The sequence below is a fragment of the Schistocerca cancellata genome, unplaced genomic scaffold, assembly GCF_023864275.1.
Source record: "Schistocerca cancellata isolate TAMUIC-IGC-003103 unplaced genomic scaffold, iqSchCanc2.1 HiC_scaffold_831, whole genome shotgun sequence".
NCBI lineage: Eukaryota > Metazoa > Arthropoda > Insecta > Orthoptera > Acrididae > Schistocerca > Schistocerca cancellata.
The window spans coordinates 12,278-32,392 of record NW_026046842.1 but is presented as its reverse complement, the minus strand read 5'-3'; the positions used below and the strand labels follow the sequence as shown (position 1 = coordinate 32,392).

Genomic DNA, 20,115 nt, shown 5'->3' with positions numbered 1-20,115 from the left:
TACAAACCACTGTTCTGCCTATGCAATCAGAAAACCTCTGAGGCCAGCATGATACTTGTTATAGGTTGTAGAACATCCCTTTCATTCAGTGTACTGCCATGTGTTAGATGCTGCTCGAGATAGCTCCGCTCCTTGCGGGAAGGTTAAAAAAATGAATGCCTTCTGTGAGGTTCGAACTCACGACCCCTGGTTTACGAGACCAGTGCTCTACCACTGAGCTAAGAAGGCGGCAGCTTTGCGTTTGTGAGCTCTCCCCGAATTGTCACTTCATCATGCTGAATCTTGCAGCCCTCGACCAGATATCGGATTTGGCACACAGCTGCTGCTGGGGGTGTCCACATGGCCGTTTTCCACATCTCTTGACTGTTTCGCCCTTACGATCGACGACGAGCGTCGTGCCACCAAACGTTTGCGGTCTGCACAATCTTGACCTAGTGCACAGTTTGTTGGATTGCGTGGCTCGACTGCGAAATGCGCCTTTCGGCTCCTCTCTCTGGCTGCAGTATGCTGTTGTCGACAGTGGCACTAGCGTTGCCCATGGGGCTTCATGTAAGGCGACTGCACGTCGCTCGGCCAGCAGCGGCCTACTGCAGACCGACACTTAAGAGACACCAAATAGAAATCGACATCGAGAGACAGGCCCTGTCATATGGCACTCGCGACGTATACGCTGAAATTGAATGTAAAGAATACGTCTTTTGTAGTGGGCGTCGCTCTACTGCAGTGTCACACATGACGAAGAAATAGGAAAACAGTAGAACGTCTGTGTAGGGCCATGTTTTTACCTACAGTGTCACTTGGCTGAATGTGTATAAGGCTCTGTGGCATCACTCAAACACAGCCAAGTTGTCACACTAGCTGTGTATCTCTAACAAAGTTGACGTATGTCCTCACCTCGGTGACGGTTAAAACGATTTCGCCCCCGGGTGGGCTCGAACCACCAACCTTTCGGTTAACAGCCGAACGCGCTAGCCGATTGCGCCACGGAGGCCTTGACTTGTGCTCTGCATCTCAACGCAATTCGTATGCCTTCTGCAGGAATCTCGCAGAATGGTAGCACCTGCTTACGCCTCTTCACATGGATAAAATGCATGCACACTGTAGCGAGGCTCGTACACGAATGACATCGCCAAGCATGACATCATACTACAAAATGCATACAAACCACTGTTCTGCCTATGCAATCAGAAAACCTCTGAGGCCAGCATGATACTTGTTATAGGTTGTAGAACATCCCTTTCATTCAGTGTACTGCCATGTGTTAGATGCTGCTCGAGATAGCTCCGCTCCTTGCGGGAAGGTTAAAAAAATGAATGCCTTCTGTGAGGTTCGAACTCACGACCCCTGGTTTACGAGACCAGTGCTCTACCACTGAGCTAAGAAGGCGGCAGCTTTGCGTTTGTGAGCTCTCCCCGAATTGTCACTTCATCATGCTGAATCTTGCAGCCCTCGACCAGATATCGGATTTGGCACACAGCTGCTGCTGGGGGTGTCCACATGGCCGTTTTCCACATCTCTTGACTGTTTCGCCCTTACGATCGACGACGAGCGTCGTGCCACCAAACGTTTGCGGTCTGCACAATCTTGACCTAGTGCACAGTTTGTTGGATTGCGTGGCTCGACTGCGAAATGCGCCTTTCGGCTCCTCTCTCTGGCTGCAGTATGCTGTTGTCGACAGTGGCACTAGCGTTGCCCATGGGGCTTCATGTAAGGCGACTGCACGTCGCTCGGCCAGCAGCGGCCTACTGCAGACCGACACTTAAGAGACACCAAATAGAAATCGACATCGAGAGACAGGCCCTGTCATATGGCACTCGCGACGTATACGCTGAAATTGAATGTAAAGAATACGTCTTTTGTAGTGGGCGTCGCTCTACTGCAGTGTCACACATGACGAAGAAATAGGAAAACAGTAGAACGTCTGTGTAGGGCCATGTTTTTACCTACAGTGTCACTTGGCTGAATGTGTATAAGGCTCTGTGGCATCACTCAAACACAGCCAAGTTGTCACACTAGCTGTGTATCTCTAACAAAGTTGACGTATGTCCTCACCTCGGTGACGGTTAAAACGATTTCGCCCCCAGGTGGGCTCGAACCACCAACCTTTCGGTTAACAGCCGAACGCGCTAGCCGATTGCGCCACGGAGGCCTTGACTTGTGCTCTGCATCTCAACGCAATTCGTATGCCTTCTGCAGGAATCTCGCAGAATGGTAGCACCTGCTTACGCCTCTTCACATGGATAAAATGCATGCACACTGTAGCGAGGCTCGTACACGAATGGCATCGCCAAGCATGACATCATACTACAAAATGCATACAAACCACTGTTCTGCCTATGCAATCAGAAAACCTCTGAGGCCAGCATGATACTTGTTATAGGTTGTAGAACATCCCTTTCATTCAGTGTACTGCCATGTGTTAGATGCTGCTCGAGATAGCTCCGCTCCTTGCGGGAAGGTTAAAAAAATGAATGCCTTCTGTGAGGTTCGAACTCACGACCCCTGGTTTACGAGACCAGTGCTCTACCACTGAGCTAAGAAGGCGGCAGCTTTGCGTTTGTGAGCTCTCCCCGAATTGTCACTTCATCATGCTGAATCTTGCAGCCCTCGACCAGATATTGGATTTGGCACACAGCTGCTGCTGGGGGTGTCCACATGGCCGTTTTCCACATCTCTTGACTGTTCCGCCCTTACGATCGACGACGAGCGTCGTGCCACCAAACGTTTGCGGTCTGCACAATCTTGACCTAGTGCACAGTTTGTTGGATTGCGTGGCTCGACTGCGAAATGCGCCTTTCGGCTCCTCTCTCTGGCTGCAGTATGCTGTTGTCGACAGTGGCACTAGCGTTGCCCATGGGGCTTCATGTAAGGCGACTGCACGTCGCTCGGCCAGCAGCGGCCTACTGCAGACCGACACTTAAGAGACACCAAATAGAAATCGACATCGAGAGACAGGCCCTGTCATATGGCACTCGCGACGTATACGCTGAAATTGAATGTAAAGAATACGTCTTTTGTAGTGGGCGTCGCTCTACTGCAGTGTCACACATGACGAAGAAATAGGAAAACAGTAGAACGTCTGTGTAGGGCCATGTTTTTACCTACAGTGTCACTTGGCTGAATGTGTATAAGGCTCTGTGGCATCACTCAAACACAGCCAAGTTGTCACACTAGCTGTGTATCTCTAACAAAGTTGACGTATGTCCTCACCTCGGTGACGGTTAAAACGATTTCGCCCCCGGGTGGGCTCGAACCACCAACCTTTCGGTTAACAGCCGAACGCGCTAGCCGATTGCGCCACGGAGGCCTTGACTTGTGCTCTGCATCTCAACGCAATTCGTATGCCTTCTGCAGGAATCTCGCAGAATGGTAGCACCTGCTTACGCCTCTTCACATGGATAAAATGCATGCACACTGTAGCGAGGCTCGTACACGAATGACATCGCCAAGCATGACATCATACTACAAAATGCATACAAACCACTGTTCTGCCTATGCAATCAGAAAACCTCTGAGGCCAGCATGATACTTGTTATAGGTTGTAGAACATCCCTTTCATTCAGTGTACTGCCATGTGTTAGATGCTGCTCGAGATAGCTCCGCTCCTTGCGGGAAGGTTAAAAAAATGAATGCCTTCTGTGAGGTTCGAACTCACGACCCCTGGTTTACGAGACCAGTGCTCTACCACTGAGCTAAGAAGGCGGCAGCTTTGCGTTTGTGAGCTCTCCCCGAATTGTCACTTCATCATGCTGAATCTTGCAGCCCTCGACCAGATATCGGATTTGGCACACAGCTGCTGCTGGGGGTGTCCACATGGCCGTTTTCCACATCTCTTGACTGTTTCGCCCTTACGATCGACGACGAGCGTCGTGCCACCAAACGTTTGCGGTCTGCACAATCTTGACCTAGTGCACAGTTTGTTGGATTGCGTGGCTCGACTGCGAAATGCGCCTTTCGGCTCCTCTCTCTGGCTGCAGTATGCTGTTGTCGACAGTGGCACTAGCGTTGCCCATGGGGCTTCATGTAAGGCGACTGCACGTCGCTCGGCCAGCAGCGGCCTACTGCAGACCGACACTTAAGAGACACCAAATAGAAATCGACATCGAGAGACAGGCCCTGTCATATGGCACTCGCGACGTATACGCTGAAATTGAATGTAAAGAATACGTCTTTTGTAGTGGGCGTCGCTCTACTGCAGTGTCACACATGACGAAGAAATAGGAAAACAGTAGAACGTCTGTGTAGGGCCATGTTTTTACCTACAGTGTCACTTGGCTGAATGTGTATAAGGCTCTGTGGCATCACTCAAACACAGCCAAGTTGTCACACTAGCTGTGTATCTCTAACAAAGTTGACGTATGTCCTCACCTCGGTGACGGTTAAAACGATTTCGCCCCCAGGTGGGCTCGAACCACCAACCTTTCGGTTAACAGCCGAACGCGCTAGCCGATTGCGCCACGGAGGCCTTGACTTGTGCTCTGCATCTCAACGCAATTCGTATGCCTTCTGCAGGAATCTCGCAGAATGGTAGCACCTGCTTACGCCTCTTCACATGGATAAAATGCATGCACACTGTAGCGAGGCTCGTACACGAATGGCATCGCCAAGCATGACATCATACTACAAAATGCATACAAACCACTGTTCTGCCTATGCAATTAGAAAACCTCTGAGGCCAGCATGATACTTGTTATAGGTTGTAGAACATCCCTTTCATTCAGTGTACTGCCATGTGTTAGATGCTGCTCGAGATAGCTCCGCTCCTTGCGGGAAGGTTAAAAAAATGAATGCCTTCTGTGAGGTTCGAACTCACGACCCCTGGTTTACGAGACCAGTGCTCTACCACTGAGCTAAGAAGGCGGCAGCTTTGCGTTTGTGAGCTCTCCCCGAATTGTCACTTCATCATGCTGAATCTTGCAGCCCTCGACCAGATATCGGATTTGGCACACAGCTGCTGCTGGGGGTGTCCACATGGCCGTTTTCCACATCTCTTGACTGTTTCGCCCTTACGATCGACGACGAGCGTCGTGCCACCAAACGTTTGCGGTCTGCACAATCTTGACCTAGTGCACAGTTTGTTGGATTGCGTGGCTCGACTGCGAAATGCGCCTTTCGGCTCCTCTCTCTGGCTGCAGTATGCTGTTGTCGACAGTGGCACTAGCGTTGCCCATGGGGCTTCATGTAAGGCGACTGCACGTCGCTCGGCCAGCAGCGGCCTACTGCAGACCGACACTTAAGAGACACCAAATAGAAATCGACATCGAGAGACAGGCCCTGTCATATGGCACTCGCGACGTATACGCTGAAATTGAATGTAAAGAATACGTCTTTTGTAGTGGGCGTCGCTCTACTGCAGTGTCACACATGACGAAGAAATAGGAAAACAGTAGAACGTCTGTGTAGGGCCATGTTTTTACCTACAGTGTCACTTGGCTGAATGTGTATAAGGCTCTGTGGCATCACTCAAACACAGCCAAGTTGTCACACTAGCTGTGTATCTCTAACAAAGTTGACGTATGTCCTCACCTCGGTGACGGTTAAAACGATTTCGCCCCCGGGTGGGCTCGAACCACCAACCTTTCGGTTAACAGCCGAACGCGCTAGCCGATTGCGCCACGGAGGCCTTGACTTGTGCTCTGCATCTCAACGCAATTCGTATGCCTTCTGCAGGAATCTCGCAGAATGGTAGCACCTGCTTACGCCTCTTCACATGGATAAAATGCATGCACACTGTAGCGAGGCTCGTACACGAATGACATCGCCAAGCATGACATCATACTACAAAATGCATACAAACCACTGTTCTGCCTATGCAATCAGAAAACCTCTGAGGCCAGCATGATACTTGTTATAGGTTGTAGAACATCCCTTTCATTCAGTGTACTGCCATGTGTTAGATGCTGCTCGAGATAGCTCCGCTCCTTGCGGGAAGGTTAAAAAAATGAATGCCTTCTGTGAGGTTCGAACTCACGACCCCTGGTTTACGAGACCAGTGCTCTACCACTGAGCTAAGAAGGCGGCAGCTTTGCGTTTGTGAGCTCTCCCCGAATTGTCACTTCATCATGCTGAATCTTGCAGCCCTCGACCAGATATCGGATTTGGCACACAGCTGCTGCTGGGGGTGTCCACATGGCCGTTTTCCACATCTCTTGACTGTTTCGCCCTTACGATCGACGACGAGCGTCGTGCCACCAAACGTTTGCGGTCTGCACAATCTTGACCTAGTGCACAGTTTGTTGGATTGCGTGGCTCGACTGCGAAATGCGCCTTTCGGCTCCTCTCTCTGGCTGCAGTATGCTGTTGTCGACAGTGGCACTAGCGTTGCCCATGGGGCTTCATGTAAGGCGACTGCACGTCGCTCGGCCAGCAGCGGCCTACTGCAGACCGACACTTAAGAGACACCAAATAGAAATCGACATCGAGAGACAGGCCCTGTCATATGGCACTCGCGACGTATACGCTGAAATTGAATGTAAAGAATACGTCTTTTGTAGTGGGCGTCGCTCTACTGCAGTGTCACACATGACGAAGAAATAGGAAAACAGTAGAACGTCTGTGTAGGGCCATGTTTTTACCTACAGTGTCACTTGGCTGAATGTGTATAAGGCTCTGTGGCATCACTCAAACACAGCCAAGTTGTCACACTAGCTGTGTATCTCTAACAAAGTTGACGTATGTCCTCACCTCGGTGACGGTTAAAACGATTTCGCCCCCGGGTGGGCTCGAACCACCAACCTTTCGGTTAACAGCCGAACGCGCTAGCCGATTGCGCCACGGAGGCCTTGACTTGTGCTCTGCATCTCAACGCAATTCGTATGCCTTCTGCAGGAATCTCGCAGAATGGTAGCACCTGCTTACGCCTCTTCACATGGATAAAATGCATGCACACTGTAGCGAGGCTCGTACACGAATGACATCGCCAAGCATGACATCATACTACAAAATGCATACAAACCACTGTTCTGCCTATGCAATCAGAAAACCTCTGAGGCCAGCATGATACTTGTTATAGGTTGTAGAACATCCCTTTCATTCAGTGTACTGCCATGTGTTAGATGCTGCTCGAGATAGCTCCGCTCCTTGCGGGAAGGTTAAAAAAATGAATGCCTTCTGTGAGGTTCGAACTCACGACCCCTGGTTTACGAGACCAGTGCTCTACCACTGAGCTAAGAAGGCGGCAGCTTTGCGTTTGTGAGCTCTCCCCGAATTGTCACTTCATCATGCTGAATCTTGCAGCCCTCGACCAGATATCGGATTTGGCACACAGCTGCTGCTGGGGGTGTCCACATGGCCGTTTTCCACATCTCTTGACTGTTTCGCCCTTACGATCGACGACGAGCGTCGTGCCACCAAACGTTTGCGGTCTGCACAATCTTGACCTAGTGCACAGTTTGTTGGATTGCGTGGCTCGACTGCGAAATGCGCCTTTCGGCTCCTCTCTCTGGCTGCAGTATGCTGTTGTCGACAGTGGCACTAGCGTTGCCCATGGGGCTTCATGTAAGGCGACTGCACGTCGCTCGGCCAGCAGCGGCCTACTGCAGACCGACACTTAAGAGACACCAAATAGAAATCGACATCGAGAGACAGGCCCTGTCATATGGCACTCGCGACGTATACGCTGAAATTGAATGTAAAGAATACGTCTTTTGTAGTGGGCGTCGCTCTACTGCAGTGTCACACATGACGAAGAAATAGGAAAACAGTAGAACGTCTGTGTAGGGCCATGTTTTTACCTACAGTGTCACTTGGCTGAATGTGTATAAGGCTCTGTGGCATCACTCAAACACAGCCAAGTTGTCACACTAGCTGTGTATCTCTAACAAAGTTGACGTATGTCCTCACCTCGGTGACGGTTAAAACGATTTCGCCCCCGGGTGGGCTCGAACCACCAACCTTTCGGTTAACAGCCGAACGCGCTAGCCGATTGCGCCACGGAGGCCTTGACTTGTGCTCTGCATCTCAACGCAATTCGTATGCCTTCTGCAGGAATCTCGCAGAATGGTAGCACCTGCTTACGCCTCTTCACATGGATAAAATGCATGCACACTGTAGCGAGGCTCGTACACGAATGACATCGCCAAGCATGACATCATACTACAAAATGCATACAAACCACTGTTCTGCCTATGCAATCAGAAAACCTCTGAGGCCAGCATGATACTTGTTATAGGTTGTAGAACATCCCTTTCATTCAGTGTACTGCCATGTGTTAGATGCTGCTCGAGATAGCTCCGCTCCTTGCGGGAAGGTTAAAAAAATGAATGCCTTCTGTGAGGTTCGAACTCACGACCCCTGGTTTACGAGACCAGTGCTCTACCACTGAGCTAAGAAGGCGGCAGCTTTGCGTTTGTGAGCTCTCCCCGAATTGTCACTTCATCATGCTGAATCTTGCAGCCCTCGACCAGATATCGGATTTGGCACACAGCTGCTGCTGGGGGTGTCCACATGGCCGTTTTCCACATCTCTTGACTGTTTCGCCCTTACGATCGACGACGAGCGTCGTGCCACCAAACGTTTGCGGTCTGCACAATCTTGACCTAGTGCACAGTTTGTTGGATTGCGTGGCTCGACTGCGAAATGCGCCTTTCGGCTCCTCTCTCTGGCTGCAGTATGCTGTTGTCGACAGTGGCACTAGCGTTGCCCATGGGGCTTCATGTAAGGCGACTGCACGTCGCTCGGCCAGCAGCGGCCTACTGCAGACCGACACTTAAGAGACACCAAATAGAAATCGACATCGAGAGACAGGCCCTGTCATATGGCACTCGCGACGTATACGCTGAAATTGAATGTAAAGAATACGTCTTTTGTAGTGGGCGTCGCTCTACTGCAGTGTCACACATGACGAAGAAATAGGAAAACAGTAGAACGTCTGTGTAGGGCCATGTTTTTACCTACAGTGTCACTTGGCTGAATGTGTATAAGGCTCTGTGGCATCACTCAAACACAGCCAAGTTGTCACACTAGCTGTGTATCTCTAACAAAGTTGACGTATGTCCTCACCTCGGTGACGGTTAAAACGATTTCGCCCCCGGGTGGGCTCGAACCACCAACCTTTCGGTTAACAGCCGAACGCGCTAGCCGATTGCGCCACGGAGGCCTTGACTTGTGCTCTGCATCTCAACGCAATTCGTATGCCTTCTGCAGGAATCTCGCAGAATGGTAGCACCTGCTTACGCCTCTTCACATGGATAAAATGCATGCACACTGTAGCGAGGCTCGTACACGAATGACATCGCCAAGCATGACATCATACTACAAAATGCATACAAACCACTGTTCTGCCTATGCAATCAGAAAACCTCTGAGGCCAGCATGATACTTGTTATAGGTTGTAGAACATCCCTTTCATTCAGTGTACTGCCATGTGTTAGATGCTGCTCGAGATAGCTCCGCTCCTTGCGGGAAGGTTAAAAAAATGAATGCCTTCTGTGAGGTTCGAACTCACGACCCCTGGTTTACGAGACCAGTGCTCTACCACTGAGCTAAGAAGGCGGCAGCTTTGCGTTTGTGAGCTCTCCCCGAATTGTCACTTCATCATGCTGAATCTTGCAGCCCTCGACCAGATATCGGATTTGGCACACAGCTGCTGCTGGGGGTGTCCACATGGCCGTTTTCCACATCTCTTGACTGTTTCGCCCTTACGATCGACGACGAGCGTCGTGCCACCAAACGTTTGCGGTCTGCACAATCTTGACCTAGTGCACAGTTTGTTGGATTGCGTGGCTCGACTGCGAAATGCGCCTTTCGGCTCCTCTCTCTGGCTGCAGTATGCTGTTGTCGACAGTGGCACTAGCGTTGCCCATGGGGCTTCATGTAAGGCGACTGCACGTCGCTCGGCCAGCAGCGGCCTACTGCAGACCGACACTTAAGAGACACCAAATAGAAATCGACATCGAGAGACAGGCCCTGTCATATGGCACTCGCGACGTATACGCTGAAATTGAATGTAAAGAATACGTCTTTTGTAGTGGGCGTCGCTCTACTGCAGTGTCACACATGACGAAGAAATAGGAAAACAGTAGAACGTCTGTGTAGGGCCATGTTTTTACCTACAGTGTCACTTGGCTGAATGTGTATGAGGCTCTGTGGCATCACTCAAACACAGCCAAGTTGTCACACTAGCTGTGTATCTCTAACAAAGTTGACGTATGTCCTCACCTCGGTGACGGTTAAAACGATTTCGCCCCCGGGTGGGCTCGAACCACCAACCTTTCGGTTAACAGCCGAACGCGCTAGCCGATTGCGCCACGGAGGCCTTGACTTGTGCTCTGCATCTCAACGCAATTCGTATGCCTTCTGCAGGAATCTCGCAGAATGGTAGCACCTGCTTACGCCTCTTCACATGGATAAAATGCATGCACACTGTAGCGAGGCTCGTACACGAATGACATCGCCAAGCATGACATCATACTACAAAATGCATACAAACCACTGTTCTGCCTATGCAATCAGAAAACCTCTGAGGCCAGCATGATACTTGTTATAGGTTGTAGAACATCCCTTTCATTCAGTGTACTGCCATGTGTTAGATGCTGCTCGAGATAGCTCCGCTCCTTGCGGGAAGGTTAAAAAAATGAATGCCTTCTGTGAGGTTCGAACTCACGACCCCTGGTTTACGAGACCAGTGCTCTACCATTGAGCTAAGAAGGCGGCAGCTTTGCGTTTGTGAGCTCTCCCCGAATTGTCACTTCATCATGCTGAATCTTGCAGCCCTCGACCAGATATCGGATTTGGCACACAGCTGCTGCTGGGGGTGTCCACATGGCCGTTTTCCACATCTCTTGACTGTTTCGCCCTTACGATCGACGACGAGCGTCGTGCCACCAAACGTTTGCGGTCTGCACAATCTTGACCTAGTGCACAGTTTGTTGGATTGCGTGGCTCGACTGCGAAATGCGCCTTTCGGCTCCTCTCTCTGGCTGCAGTATGCTGTTGTCGACAGTGGCACTAGCGTTGCCCATGGGGCTTCATGTAAGGCGACTGCACGTCGCTCGGCCAGCAGCGGCCTACTGCAGACCGACACTTAAGAGACACCAAATAGAAATCGACATCGAGAGACAGGCCCTGTCATATGGCACTCGCGACGTATACGCTGAAATTGAATGTAAAGAATACGTCTTTTGTAGTGGGCGTCGCTCTACTGCAGTGTCACACATGACGAAGAAATAGGAAAACAGTAGAACGTCTGTGTAGGGCCATGTTTTTACCTACAGTGTCACTTGGCTGAATGTGTATAAGGCTCTGTGGCATCACTCAAACACAGCCAAGTTGTCACACTAGCTGTGTATCTCTAACAAAGTTGACGTATGTCCTCACCTCGGTGACGGTTAAAACGATTTCGCCCCCGGGTGGGCTCGAACCACCAACCTTTCGGTTAACAGCCGAACGCGCTAGCCGATTGCGCCACGGAGGCCTTGACTTGTGCTCTGCATCTCAACGCAATTCGTATGCCTTCTGCAGGAATCTCGCAGAATGGTAGCACCTGCTTACGCCTCTTCACATGGATAAAATGCATGCACACTGTAGCGAGGCTCGTACACGAATGACATCGCCAAGCATGACATCATACTACAAAATGCATACAAACCACTGTTCTGCCTATGCAATCAGAAAACCTCTGAGGCCAGCATGATACTTGTTATAGGTTGTAGAACATCCCTTTCATTCAGTGTACTGCCATGTGTTAGATGCTGCTCGAGATAGCTCCGCTCCTTGCGGGAAGGTTAAAAAAATGAATGCCTTCTGTGAGGTTCGAACTCACGACCCCTGGTTTACGAGACCAGTGCTCTACCACTGAGCTAAGAAGGCGGCAGCTTTGCGTTTGTGAGCTCTCCCCGAATTGTCACTTCATCATGCTGAATCTTGCAGCCCTCGACCAGATATCGGATTTGGCACACAGCTGCTGCTGGGGGTGTCCACATGGCCGTTTTCCACATCTCTTGACTGTTTCGCCCTTACGATCGACGACGAGCGTCGTGCCACCAAACGTTTGCGGTCTGCACAATCTTGACCTAGTGCACAGTTTGTTGGATTGCGTGGCTCGACTGCGAAATGCGCCTTTCGGCTCCTCTCTCTGGCTGCAGTATGCTGTTGTCGACAGTGGCACTAGCGTTGCCCATGGGGCTTCATGTAAGGCGACTGCACGTCGCTCGGCCAGCAGCGGCCTACTGCAGACCGACACTTAAGAGACACCAAATAGAAATCGACATCGAGAGACAGGCCCTGTCATATGGCACTCGCGACGTATACGCTGAAATTGAATGTAAAGAATACGTCTTTTGTAGTGGGCGTCGCTCTACTGCAGTGTCACACATGACGAAGAAATAGGAAAACAGTAGAACGTCTGTGTAGGGCCATGTTTTTACCTACAGTGTCACTTGGCTGAATGTGTATAAGGCTCTGTGGCATCACTCAAACACAGCCAAGTTGTCACACTAGCTGTGTATCTCTAACAAAGTTGACGTATGTCCTCACCTCGGTGACGGTTAAAACGATTTCGCCCCCGGGTGGGCTCGAACCACCAACCTTTCGGTTAACAGCCGAACGCGCTAGCCGATTGCGCCACGGAGGCCTTGACTTGTGCTCTGCATCTCAACGCAATTCGTATGCCTTCTGCAGGAATCTCGCAGAATGGTAGCACCTGCTTACGCCTCTTCACATGGATAAAATGCATGCACACTGTAGCGAGGCTCGTACACGAATGACATCGCCAAGCATGACATCATACTACAAAATGCATACAAACCACTGTTCTGCCTATGCAATCAGAAAACCTCTGAGGCCAGCATGATACTTGTTATAGGTTGTAGAACATCCCTTTCATTCAGTGTACTGCCATGTGTTAGATGCTGCTCGAGATAGCTCCGCTCCTTGCGGGAAGGTTAAAAAAATGAATGCCTTCTGTGAGGTTCGAACTCACGACCCCTGGTTTACGAGACCAGTGCTCTACCACTGAGCTAAGAAGGCGGCAGCTTTGCGTTTGTGAGCTCTCCCCGAATTGTCACTTCATCATGCTGAATCTTGCAGCCCTCGACCAGATATCGGATTTGGCACACAGCTGCTGCTGGGGGTGTCCACATGGCCGTTTTCCACATCTCTTGACTGTTTCGCCCTTACGATCGACGACGAGCGTCGTGCCACCAAACGTTTGCGGTCTGCACAATCTTGACCTAGTGCACAGTTTGTTGGATTGCGTGGCTCGACTGCGAAATGCGCCTTTCGGCTCCTCTCTCTGGCTGCAGTATGCTGTTGTCGACAGTGGCACTAGCGTTGCCCATGGGGCTTCATGTAAGGCGACTGCACGTCGCTCGGCCAGCAGCGGCCTACTGCAGACCGACACTTAAGAGACACCAAATAGAAATCGACATCGAGAGACAGGCCCTGTCATATGGCACTCGCGACGTATACGCTGAAATTGAATGTAAAGAATACGTCTTTTGTAGTGGGCGTCGCTCTACTGCAGTGTCACACATGACGAAGAAATAGGAAAACAGTAGAACGTCTGTGTAGGGCCATGTTTTTACCTACAGTGTCACTTGGCTGAATGTGTATAAGGCTCTGTGGCATCACTCAAACACAGCCAAGTTGTCACACTAGCTGTGTATCTCTAACAAAGTTGACGTATGTCCTCACCTCGGTGACGGTTAAAACGATTTCGCCCCCGGGTGGGCTCGAACCACCAACCTTTCGGTTAACAGCCGAACGCGCTCGCCGATTGCGCCACGGAGGCCTTGACTTGTGCTCTGCATCTCAACGCAATTCGTATGCCTTCTGCAGGAATCTCGCAGAATGGTAGCACCTGCTTACGCCTCTTCACATGGATAAAATGCATGCACACTGTAGCGAGGCTCGTACACGAATGACATCGCCAAGCATGACATCATACTACAAAATGCATACAAACCACTGTTCTGCCTATGCAATCAGAAAACCTCTGAGGCCAGCATGATACTTGTTATAGGTTGTAGAACATCCCTTTCATTCAGTGTACTGCCATGTGTTAGATGCTGCTCGAGATAGCTCCGCTCCTTGCGGGAAGGTTAAAAAAATGAATGCCTTCTGTGAGGTTCGAACTCACGACCCCTGGTTTACGAGACCAGTGCTCTACCACTGAGCTAAGAAGGCGGCAGCTTTGCGTTTGTGAGCTCTCCCCGAATTGTCACTTCATCATGCTGAATCTTGCAGCCCTCGACCAGATATCGGATTTGGCACACAGCTGCTGCTGGGGGTGTCCACATGGCCGTTTTCCACATCTCTTGACTGTTTCGCCCTTACGATCGACGACGAGCGTCGTGCCACCAAACGTTTGCGGTCTGCACAATCTTGACCTAGTGCACAGTTTGTTGGATTGCGTGGCTCGACTGCGAAATGCGCCTTTCGGCTCCTCTCTCTGGCTGCAGTATGCTGTTGTCGACAGTGGCACTAGCGTTGCCCATGGGGCTTCATGTAAGGCGACTGCACGTCGCTCGGCCAGCAGCGGCCTACTGCAGACCGACACTTAAGAGACACCAAATAGAAATCGACATCGAGAGACAGGCCCTGTCATATGGCACTCGCGACGTATACGCTGAAATTGAATGTAAAGAATACGTCTTTTGTAGTGGGCGTCGCTCTACTGCAGTGTCACACATGACGAAGAAATAGGAAAACAGTAGAACGTCTGTGTAGGGCCATGTTTTTACCTACAGTGTCACTTGGCTGAATGTGTATAAGGCTCTGTGGCATCACTCAAACACAGCCAAGTTGTCACACTAGCTGTGTATCTCTAACAAAGTTGACGTATGTCCTCACCTCGGTGACGGTTAAAACGATTTCGCCCCCGGGTGGGCTCGAACCACCAACCTTTCGGTTAACAGCCGAACGCGCTAGCCGATTGCGCCACGGAGGCCTTGACTTGTGCTCTGCATCTCAACGCAATTCGTATGCCTTCTGCAGGAATCTCGCAGAATGGTAGCACCTGCTTACGCCTCTTCACATGGATAAAATGCATGCACACTGTAGCGAGGCTCGTACACGAATGACATCGCCAAGCATGACATCATACTACAAAATGCATACAAACCACTGTTCTGCCTATGCAATCAGAAAACCTCTGAGGCCAGCATGATACTTGTTATAGGTTGTAGAACATCCCTTTCATTCAGTGTACTGCCATGTGTTAGATGCTGCTCGAGATAGCTCCGCTCCTTGCGGGAAGGTTAAAAAAATGAATGCCTTCTGTGAGGTTCGAACTCACGACCCCTGGTTTACGAGACCAGTGCTCTACCACTGAGCTAAGAAGGCGGCAGCTTTGCGTTTGTGAGCTCTCCCCGAATTGTCACTTCATCATGCTGAATCTTGCAGCCCTCGACCAGATATCGGATTTGGCACACAGCTGCTGCTGGGGGTGTCCACATGGCCGTTTTCCACATCTCTTGACTGTTTCGCCCTTACGATCGACGACGAGCGTCGTGCCACCAAACGTTTGCGGTCTGCACAATCTTGACCTAGTGCACAGTTTGTTGGATTGCGTGGCTCGACTGCGAAATGCGCCTTTCGGCTCCTCTCTCTGGCTGCAGTATGCTGTTGTCGACAGTGGCACTAGCGTTGCCCATGGGGCTTCATGTAAGGCGACTGCACGTCGCTCGGCCAGCAGCGGCCTACTGCAGACCGACACTTAAGAGACACCAAATAGAAATCGACATCGAGAGACAGGCCCTGTCATATGGCACTCGCGACGTATACGCTGAAATTGAATGTAAAGAATACGTCTTTTGTAGTGGGCGTCGCTCTACTGCAGTGTCACACATGACGAAGAAATAGGAAAACAGTAGAACGTCTGTGTAGGGCCATGTTTTTACCTACAGTGTCACTTGGCTGAATGTGTATAAGGCTCTGTGGCATCACTCAAACACAGCCAAGTTGTCACACTAGCTGTGTATCTCTAACAAAGTTGACGTATGTCCTCACCTCGGTGACGGTTAAAACGATTTCGCCCCCGGGTGGGCTCGAACCACCAACCTTTCGGTTAACAGCCGAACGCGCTAGCCGATTGCGCCACGGAGGCCTTGACTTGTGCTCTGCATCTCAACGCAATTCGTATGCCTTCTGCAGGAATCTCGCAGAATGGTAGCACCTGCTTACGCCTCTTCACATGGATAAAATGCATGCACACTGTAGCGAGGCTCGTACACGAATGACATCGCCAAGCATGACATCATACTACAAAATGCATACAAACCACTGTTCTGCCTATGCAATCAGAAAACCTCTGAGGCCAGCATGATACTTGTTATAGGTTGTAGAACATCCCTTTCATTCAGTGTACTGCCATGTGTTAGATGCTGCTCGAGATAGCTCCGCTCCTTGCGGGAAGGTTAAAAAAATGAATGCCTTCTGTGAGGTTCGAACTCACGACCCCTGGTTTACGAGACCAGTGCTCTACCACTGAGCTAAGAAGGCGGCAGCTTTGCGTTTGTGAGCTCTCCCCGAATTGTCACTTCATCATGCTGAATCTTGCAGCCCTCGACCAGATATCGGATTTGGCACACAGCTGCTGCTGGGGGTGTCCACATGGCCGTTTTCCACATCTCTTGACTGTTTCGCCCTTACGATCGACGACGAGCGTCGTGCCACCAAACGTTTGCGGTCTGCACAATCTTGACCTAGTGCACAGTTTGTTGGATTGCGTGGCTCGACTGCGAAATGCGCCTTTCGGCTCCTCTCTCTGGCTGCAGTATGCTGTTGTCGACAGTGGCACTAGCGTTGCCCATGGGGCTTCATGTAAGGCGACTGCACGTCGCTCGGCCAGCAGCGGCCTACTGCAGACCGACACTTAAGAGACACCAAATAGAAATCGACATCGAGAGACAGGCCCTGTCATATGGCACTCGCGACGTATACGCTGAAATTGAATGTAAAGAATACGTCTTTTGTAGTGGGCGTCGCTCTACTGCAGTGTCACACATGACGAAGAAATAGGAAAACAGTAGAACGTCTGTGTAGGGCCATGTTTTTACCTACAGTGTCACTTGGCTGAATGTGTATAAGGCTCTGTGGCATCACTCAAACACAGCCAAGTTGTCACACTAGCTGTGTATCTCTAACAAAGTTGACGTATGTCCTCACCTCGGTGACGGTTAAAACGATTTCGCCCCCGGGTGGGCTCGAACCACCAACCTTTCGGTTAACAGCCGAACGCGCTAGCCGATTGCGCCACGGAGGCCTTGACTTGTGCTCTGCATCTCAACGCAATTCGTATGCCTTCTGCAGGAATCTCGCAGAATGGTAGCACCTGCTTACGCCTCTTCACATGGATAAAATGCATGCACACTGTAGCGAGGCTCGTACACGAATGACATCGCCAAGCATGACATCATACTACAAAATGCATACAAACCACTGTTCTGCCTATGCAATCAGAAAACCTCTGAGGCCAGCATGATACTTGTTATAGGTTGTAGAACATCCCTTTCATTCAGTGTACTGCCATGTGTTAGATGCTGCTCGAGATAGCTCCGCTCCTTGCGGGAAGGTTAAAAAAATGAATGCCTTCTGTGAGGTTCGAACTCACGACCCCTGGTTTACGAGACCAGTGCTCTACCACTGAGCTAAGAAGGCGGCAGCTTTGCGTTTGTGAGCTCTCCCCGAATTGTCACTTCATCATGCTGAATCTTGCAGCCCTCGACCAGATATCGGATTTGGCACACAGCTGCTGCTGGGGGTGTCCACATGGCCGTTTTCCACATCTCTTGACTGTTTCGCCCTTACGATCGACGACGAGCGTCGTGCCACCAAACGTTTGCGGTCTGCACAATCTTGACCTAGTGCACAGTTTGTTGGATTGCGTGGCTCGACTGCGAAATGCGCCTTTCGGCTCCTCTCTCTGGCTGCAGTATGCTGTTGTCGACAGTGGCACTAGCGTTGCCCATGGGGCTTCATGTAAGGCGACTGCACGTCGCTCGGCCAGCAGCGGCCTACTGCAGACCGACACTTAAGAGACACCAAATAGAAATCGACATCGAGAGACAGGCCCTGTCATATGGCACTCGCGACGTATACGCTGAAATTGAATGTAAAGAATACGTCTTTTGTAGTGGGCGTCGCTCTACTGCAGTGTCACACATGACGAAGAAATAGGAAAACAGTAGAACGTCTGTGTAGGGCCATGTTTTTACCTACAGTGTCACTTGGCTGAATGTGTATAAGGCTCTGTGGCATCACTCAAACACAGCCAAGTTGTCACACTAGCTGTGTATCTCTAACAAAGTTGACGTATGTCCTCACCTCGGTGACGGTTAAAACGATTTCGCCCCCGGGTGGGCTCGAACCACCAACCTTTCGGTTAACAGCCGAACGCGCTAGCCGATTGCGCCACGGAGGCCTTGACTTGTGCTCTGCATCTCAACGCAATTCGTATGCCTTCTGCAGGAATCTCGCAGAATGGTAGCACCTGCTTACGCCTCTTCACATGGATAAAATGCATGCACACTGTAGCGAGGCTCGTACACGAATGACATCGCCAAGCATGACATCATACTACAAAATGCATACAAACCACTGTTCTGCCTATGCAATCAGAAAACCTCTGAGGCCAGCATGATACTTGTTATAGGTTGTAGAACATCCCTTTCATTCAGTGTACTGCCATGTGTTAGATGCTGCTCGAGATAGCTCCGCTCCTTGCGGGAAGGTTAAAAAAATGAATGCCTTCTGTGAGGTTCGAACTCACGACCCCTGGTTTACGAGACCAGTGCTCTACCACTGAGCTAAGAAGGCGGCAGCTTTGCGTTTGTGAGCTCTCCCCGAATTGTCACTTCATCATGCTGAATCTTGCAGCCCTCGACCAGATATCGGATTTGGCACACAGCTGCTGCTGGGGGTGTCCACATGGCCGTTTTCCACATCTCTTGACTGTTTCGCCCTTACGATCGACGACGAGCGTCGTGCCACCAAACGTTTGCGGTCTGCACAATCTTGACCTAGTGCACAGTTTGTTGGATTGCGTGGCTCGACTGCGAAATGCGCCTTTCGGCTCCTCTCTCTGGCTGCAGTATGCTGTTGTCGACAGTGGCACTAGCGTTGCCCATGGGGCTTCATGTAAGGCGACTGCACGTCGCTCGGCCAGCAGCGGCCTACTGCAGACCGACACTTAAGAGACACCAAATAGAAATCGACATCGAGAGACAGGCCCTGTCATATGGCACTCGCGACGTATACGCTGAAATTGAATGTAAAGAATACGTCTTTTGTAGTGGGCGTCGCTCTACTGCAGTGTCACACATGACGAAGAAATAGGAAAACAGTAGAACGTCTGTGTAGGGCCATGTTTTTACCTACAGTGTCACTTGGCTGAATGTGTATAAGGCTCTGTGGCATCACTCAAACACAGCCAAGTTGTCACACTAGCTGTGTATCTCTAACAAAGTTGACGTATGTCCTCACCTCGGTGACGGTTAAAACGATTTCGCCCCCGGGTGGGCTCGAACCACCAACCTTTCGGTTAACAGCCGAACGCGCTAGCCGATTGCGCCACGGAGGCCTTGACTTGTGCTCTGCATCTCAACGCAATTCGTATGCCTTCTGCAGGAATCTCGCAGAATGGTAGCACCTGCTTACGCCTCTTCACATGGATAAAATGCATGCACACTGTAGCGAGGCTCGTACACGAATGACATCGCCAAGCATGACATCATACTACAAAATGCATACAAACCACTGTTCTGCCTATGCAATCAGAAAACCTCTGAGGCCAGCATGATACTTGTTATAGGTTGTAGAACATCCCTTTCATTCAGTGTACTGCCATGTGTTAGATGCTGCTCGAGATAGCTCCGCTCCTTGCGGGAAGGTTAAAAAAATGAATGCCTTCTGTGAGGTTCGAACTCACGACCCCTGGTTTACGAGACCAGTGCTCTACCACTGAGCTAAGAAGGCGGCAGCTTTGCGTTTGTGAGCTCTCCCCGAATTGTCACTTCATCATGCTGAATCTTGCAGCCCTCGACCAGATATCGGATTTGGCACACAGCTGCTGCTGGGGGTGTCCACATGGCCGTTTTCCACATCTCTTGACTGTTTCGCCCTTACGATCGACGACGAGCGTCGTGCCACCAAACGTTTGCGGTCTGCACAATCTTG

At 50.7% G+C, this 20,115-nt stretch overlaps 35 non-coding genes across 35 annotated transcripts; all 35 read right to left on the bottom strand.

The window, feature by feature from the left end:
• Nucleotides 1-156: 156 nt before the first annotated feature.
• On the bottom strand, nucleotides 157-228 carry Trnat-cgu (transfer RNA threonine (anticodon CGU)). The gene has a single exon. It is a non-coding gene; the product is annotated as a tRNA-Thr (tRNA).
• Nucleotides 229-917: 689 nt separating this feature from the next.
• On the bottom strand, nucleotides 918-991 carry Trnan-guu (transfer RNA asparagine (anticodon GUU)). The gene has a single exon. It is a non-coding gene; the product is annotated as a tRNA-Asn (tRNA).
• A 323-nt stretch (nucleotides 992-1,314) lies between these two features.
• On the bottom strand, nucleotides 1,315-1,386 carry Trnat-cgu (transfer RNA threonine (anticodon CGU)). Its single transcript has one exon. It is a non-coding gene; the product is annotated as a tRNA-Thr (tRNA).
• Nucleotides 1,387-2,075: 689 nt separating this feature from the next.
• Trnan-guu (transfer RNA asparagine (anticodon GUU)) lies at nucleotides 2,076-2,149 on the bottom strand. The gene has a single exon. It is a non-coding gene; the product is annotated as a tRNA-Asn (tRNA).
• A 323-nt stretch (nucleotides 2,150-2,472) lies between these two features.
• Nucleotides 2,473-2,544, bottom strand: Trnat-cgu (transfer RNA threonine (anticodon CGU)). Its single transcript has one exon. It is a non-coding gene; the product is annotated as a tRNA-Thr (tRNA).
• A 689-nt stretch (nucleotides 2,545-3,233) lies between these two features.
• Trnan-guu (transfer RNA asparagine (anticodon GUU)) lies at nucleotides 3,234-3,307 on the bottom strand. Its single transcript has one exon. It is a non-coding gene; the product is annotated as a tRNA-Asn (tRNA).
• Nucleotides 3,308-3,630: 323 nt separating this feature from the next.
• Trnat-cgu (transfer RNA threonine (anticodon CGU)) lies at nucleotides 3,631-3,702 on the bottom strand. The gene has a single exon. It is a non-coding gene; the product is annotated as a tRNA-Thr (tRNA).
• Nucleotides 3,703-4,391: 689 nt separating this feature from the next.
• Nucleotides 4,392-4,465, bottom strand: Trnan-guu (transfer RNA asparagine (anticodon GUU)). Its single transcript has one exon. It is a non-coding gene; the product is annotated as a tRNA-Asn (tRNA).
• A 323-nt stretch (nucleotides 4,466-4,788) lies between these two features.
• On the bottom strand, nucleotides 4,789-4,860 carry Trnat-cgu (transfer RNA threonine (anticodon CGU)). The gene has a single exon. It is a non-coding gene; the product is annotated as a tRNA-Thr (tRNA).
• A 689-nt stretch (nucleotides 4,861-5,549) lies between these two features.
• Trnan-guu (transfer RNA asparagine (anticodon GUU)) lies at nucleotides 5,550-5,623 on the bottom strand. The gene has a single exon. It is a non-coding gene; the product is annotated as a tRNA-Asn (tRNA).
• A 323-nt stretch (nucleotides 5,624-5,946) lies between these two features.
• Nucleotides 5,947-6,018, bottom strand: Trnat-cgu (transfer RNA threonine (anticodon CGU)). The gene has a single exon. It is a non-coding gene; the product is annotated as a tRNA-Thr (tRNA).
• A 689-nt stretch (nucleotides 6,019-6,707) lies between these two features.
• On the bottom strand, nucleotides 6,708-6,781 carry Trnan-guu (transfer RNA asparagine (anticodon GUU)). Its single transcript has one exon. It is a non-coding gene; the product is annotated as a tRNA-Asn (tRNA).
• Nucleotides 6,782-7,104: 323 nt separating this feature from the next.
• Nucleotides 7,105-7,176, bottom strand: Trnat-cgu (transfer RNA threonine (anticodon CGU)). Its single transcript has one exon. It is a non-coding gene; the product is annotated as a tRNA-Thr (tRNA).
• Nucleotides 7,177-7,865: 689 nt separating this feature from the next.
• Nucleotides 7,866-7,939, bottom strand: Trnan-guu (transfer RNA asparagine (anticodon GUU)). Its single transcript has one exon. It is a non-coding gene; the product is annotated as a tRNA-Asn (tRNA).
• A 323-nt stretch (nucleotides 7,940-8,262) lies between these two features.
• On the bottom strand, nucleotides 8,263-8,334 carry Trnat-cgu (transfer RNA threonine (anticodon CGU)). Its single transcript has one exon. It is a non-coding gene; the product is annotated as a tRNA-Thr (tRNA).
• A 689-nt stretch (nucleotides 8,335-9,023) lies between these two features.
• On the bottom strand, nucleotides 9,024-9,097 carry Trnan-guu (transfer RNA asparagine (anticodon GUU)). The gene has a single exon. It is a non-coding gene; the product is annotated as a tRNA-Asn (tRNA).
• Nucleotides 9,098-9,420: 323 nt separating this feature from the next.
• On the bottom strand, nucleotides 9,421-9,492 carry Trnat-cgu (transfer RNA threonine (anticodon CGU)). Its single transcript has one exon. It is a non-coding gene; the product is annotated as a tRNA-Thr (tRNA).
• A 689-nt stretch (nucleotides 9,493-10,181) lies between these two features.
• On the bottom strand, nucleotides 10,182-10,255 carry Trnan-guu (transfer RNA asparagine (anticodon GUU)). Its single transcript has one exon. It is a non-coding gene; the product is annotated as a tRNA-Asn (tRNA).
• Nucleotides 10,256-10,578: 323 nt separating this feature from the next.
• Trnat-cgu (transfer RNA threonine (anticodon CGU)) lies at nucleotides 10,579-10,650 on the bottom strand. The gene has a single exon. It is a non-coding gene; the product is annotated as a tRNA-Thr (tRNA).
• A 689-nt stretch (nucleotides 10,651-11,339) lies between these two features.
• On the bottom strand, nucleotides 11,340-11,413 carry Trnan-guu (transfer RNA asparagine (anticodon GUU)). The gene has a single exon. It is a non-coding gene; the product is annotated as a tRNA-Asn (tRNA).
• Nucleotides 11,414-11,736: 323 nt separating this feature from the next.
• On the bottom strand, nucleotides 11,737-11,808 carry Trnat-cgu (transfer RNA threonine (anticodon CGU)). Its single transcript has one exon. It is a non-coding gene; the product is annotated as a tRNA-Thr (tRNA).
• A 689-nt stretch (nucleotides 11,809-12,497) lies between these two features.
• Nucleotides 12,498-12,571, bottom strand: Trnan-guu (transfer RNA asparagine (anticodon GUU)). Its single transcript has one exon. It is a non-coding gene; the product is annotated as a tRNA-Asn (tRNA).
• Nucleotides 12,572-12,894: 323 nt separating this feature from the next.
• Nucleotides 12,895-12,966, bottom strand: Trnat-cgu (transfer RNA threonine (anticodon CGU)). The gene has a single exon. It is a non-coding gene; the product is annotated as a tRNA-Thr (tRNA).
• A 689-nt stretch (nucleotides 12,967-13,655) lies between these two features.
• On the bottom strand, nucleotides 13,656-13,729 carry Trnan-guu (transfer RNA asparagine (anticodon GUU)). Its single transcript has one exon. It is a non-coding gene; the product is annotated as a tRNA-Asn (tRNA).
• A 323-nt stretch (nucleotides 13,730-14,052) lies between these two features.
• Nucleotides 14,053-14,124, bottom strand: Trnat-cgu (transfer RNA threonine (anticodon CGU)). The gene has a single exon. It is a non-coding gene; the product is annotated as a tRNA-Thr (tRNA).
• Nucleotides 14,125-14,813: 689 nt separating this feature from the next.
• Trnan-guu (transfer RNA asparagine (anticodon GUU)) lies at nucleotides 14,814-14,887 on the bottom strand. Its single transcript has one exon. It is a non-coding gene; the product is annotated as a tRNA-Asn (tRNA).
• A 323-nt stretch (nucleotides 14,888-15,210) lies between these two features.
• On the bottom strand, nucleotides 15,211-15,282 carry Trnat-cgu (transfer RNA threonine (anticodon CGU)). The gene has a single exon. It is a non-coding gene; the product is annotated as a tRNA-Thr (tRNA).
• A 689-nt stretch (nucleotides 15,283-15,971) lies between these two features.
• On the bottom strand, nucleotides 15,972-16,045 carry Trnan-guu (transfer RNA asparagine (anticodon GUU)). Its single transcript has one exon. It is a non-coding gene; the product is annotated as a tRNA-Asn (tRNA).
• A 323-nt stretch (nucleotides 16,046-16,368) lies between these two features.
• Trnat-cgu (transfer RNA threonine (anticodon CGU)) lies at nucleotides 16,369-16,440 on the bottom strand. The gene has a single exon. It is a non-coding gene; the product is annotated as a tRNA-Thr (tRNA).
• Nucleotides 16,441-17,129: 689 nt separating this feature from the next.
• Nucleotides 17,130-17,203, bottom strand: Trnan-guu (transfer RNA asparagine (anticodon GUU)). The gene has a single exon. It is a non-coding gene; the product is annotated as a tRNA-Asn (tRNA).
• A 323-nt stretch (nucleotides 17,204-17,526) lies between these two features.
• Trnat-cgu (transfer RNA threonine (anticodon CGU)) lies at nucleotides 17,527-17,598 on the bottom strand. Its single transcript has one exon. It is a non-coding gene; the product is annotated as a tRNA-Thr (tRNA).
• Nucleotides 17,599-18,287: 689 nt separating this feature from the next.
• Trnan-guu (transfer RNA asparagine (anticodon GUU)) lies at nucleotides 18,288-18,361 on the bottom strand. Its single transcript has one exon. It is a non-coding gene; the product is annotated as a tRNA-Asn (tRNA).
• A 323-nt stretch (nucleotides 18,362-18,684) lies between these two features.
• On the bottom strand, nucleotides 18,685-18,756 carry Trnat-cgu (transfer RNA threonine (anticodon CGU)). The gene has a single exon. It is a non-coding gene; the product is annotated as a tRNA-Thr (tRNA).
• Nucleotides 18,757-19,445: 689 nt separating this feature from the next.
• Trnan-guu (transfer RNA asparagine (anticodon GUU)) lies at nucleotides 19,446-19,519 on the bottom strand. The gene has a single exon. It is a non-coding gene; the product is annotated as a tRNA-Asn (tRNA).
• A 323-nt stretch (nucleotides 19,520-19,842) lies between these two features.
• Trnat-cgu (transfer RNA threonine (anticodon CGU)) lies at nucleotides 19,843-19,914 on the bottom strand. Its single transcript has one exon. It is a non-coding gene; the product is annotated as a tRNA-Thr (tRNA).
• Nucleotides 19,915-20,115: the final 201 nt, after the last annotated feature.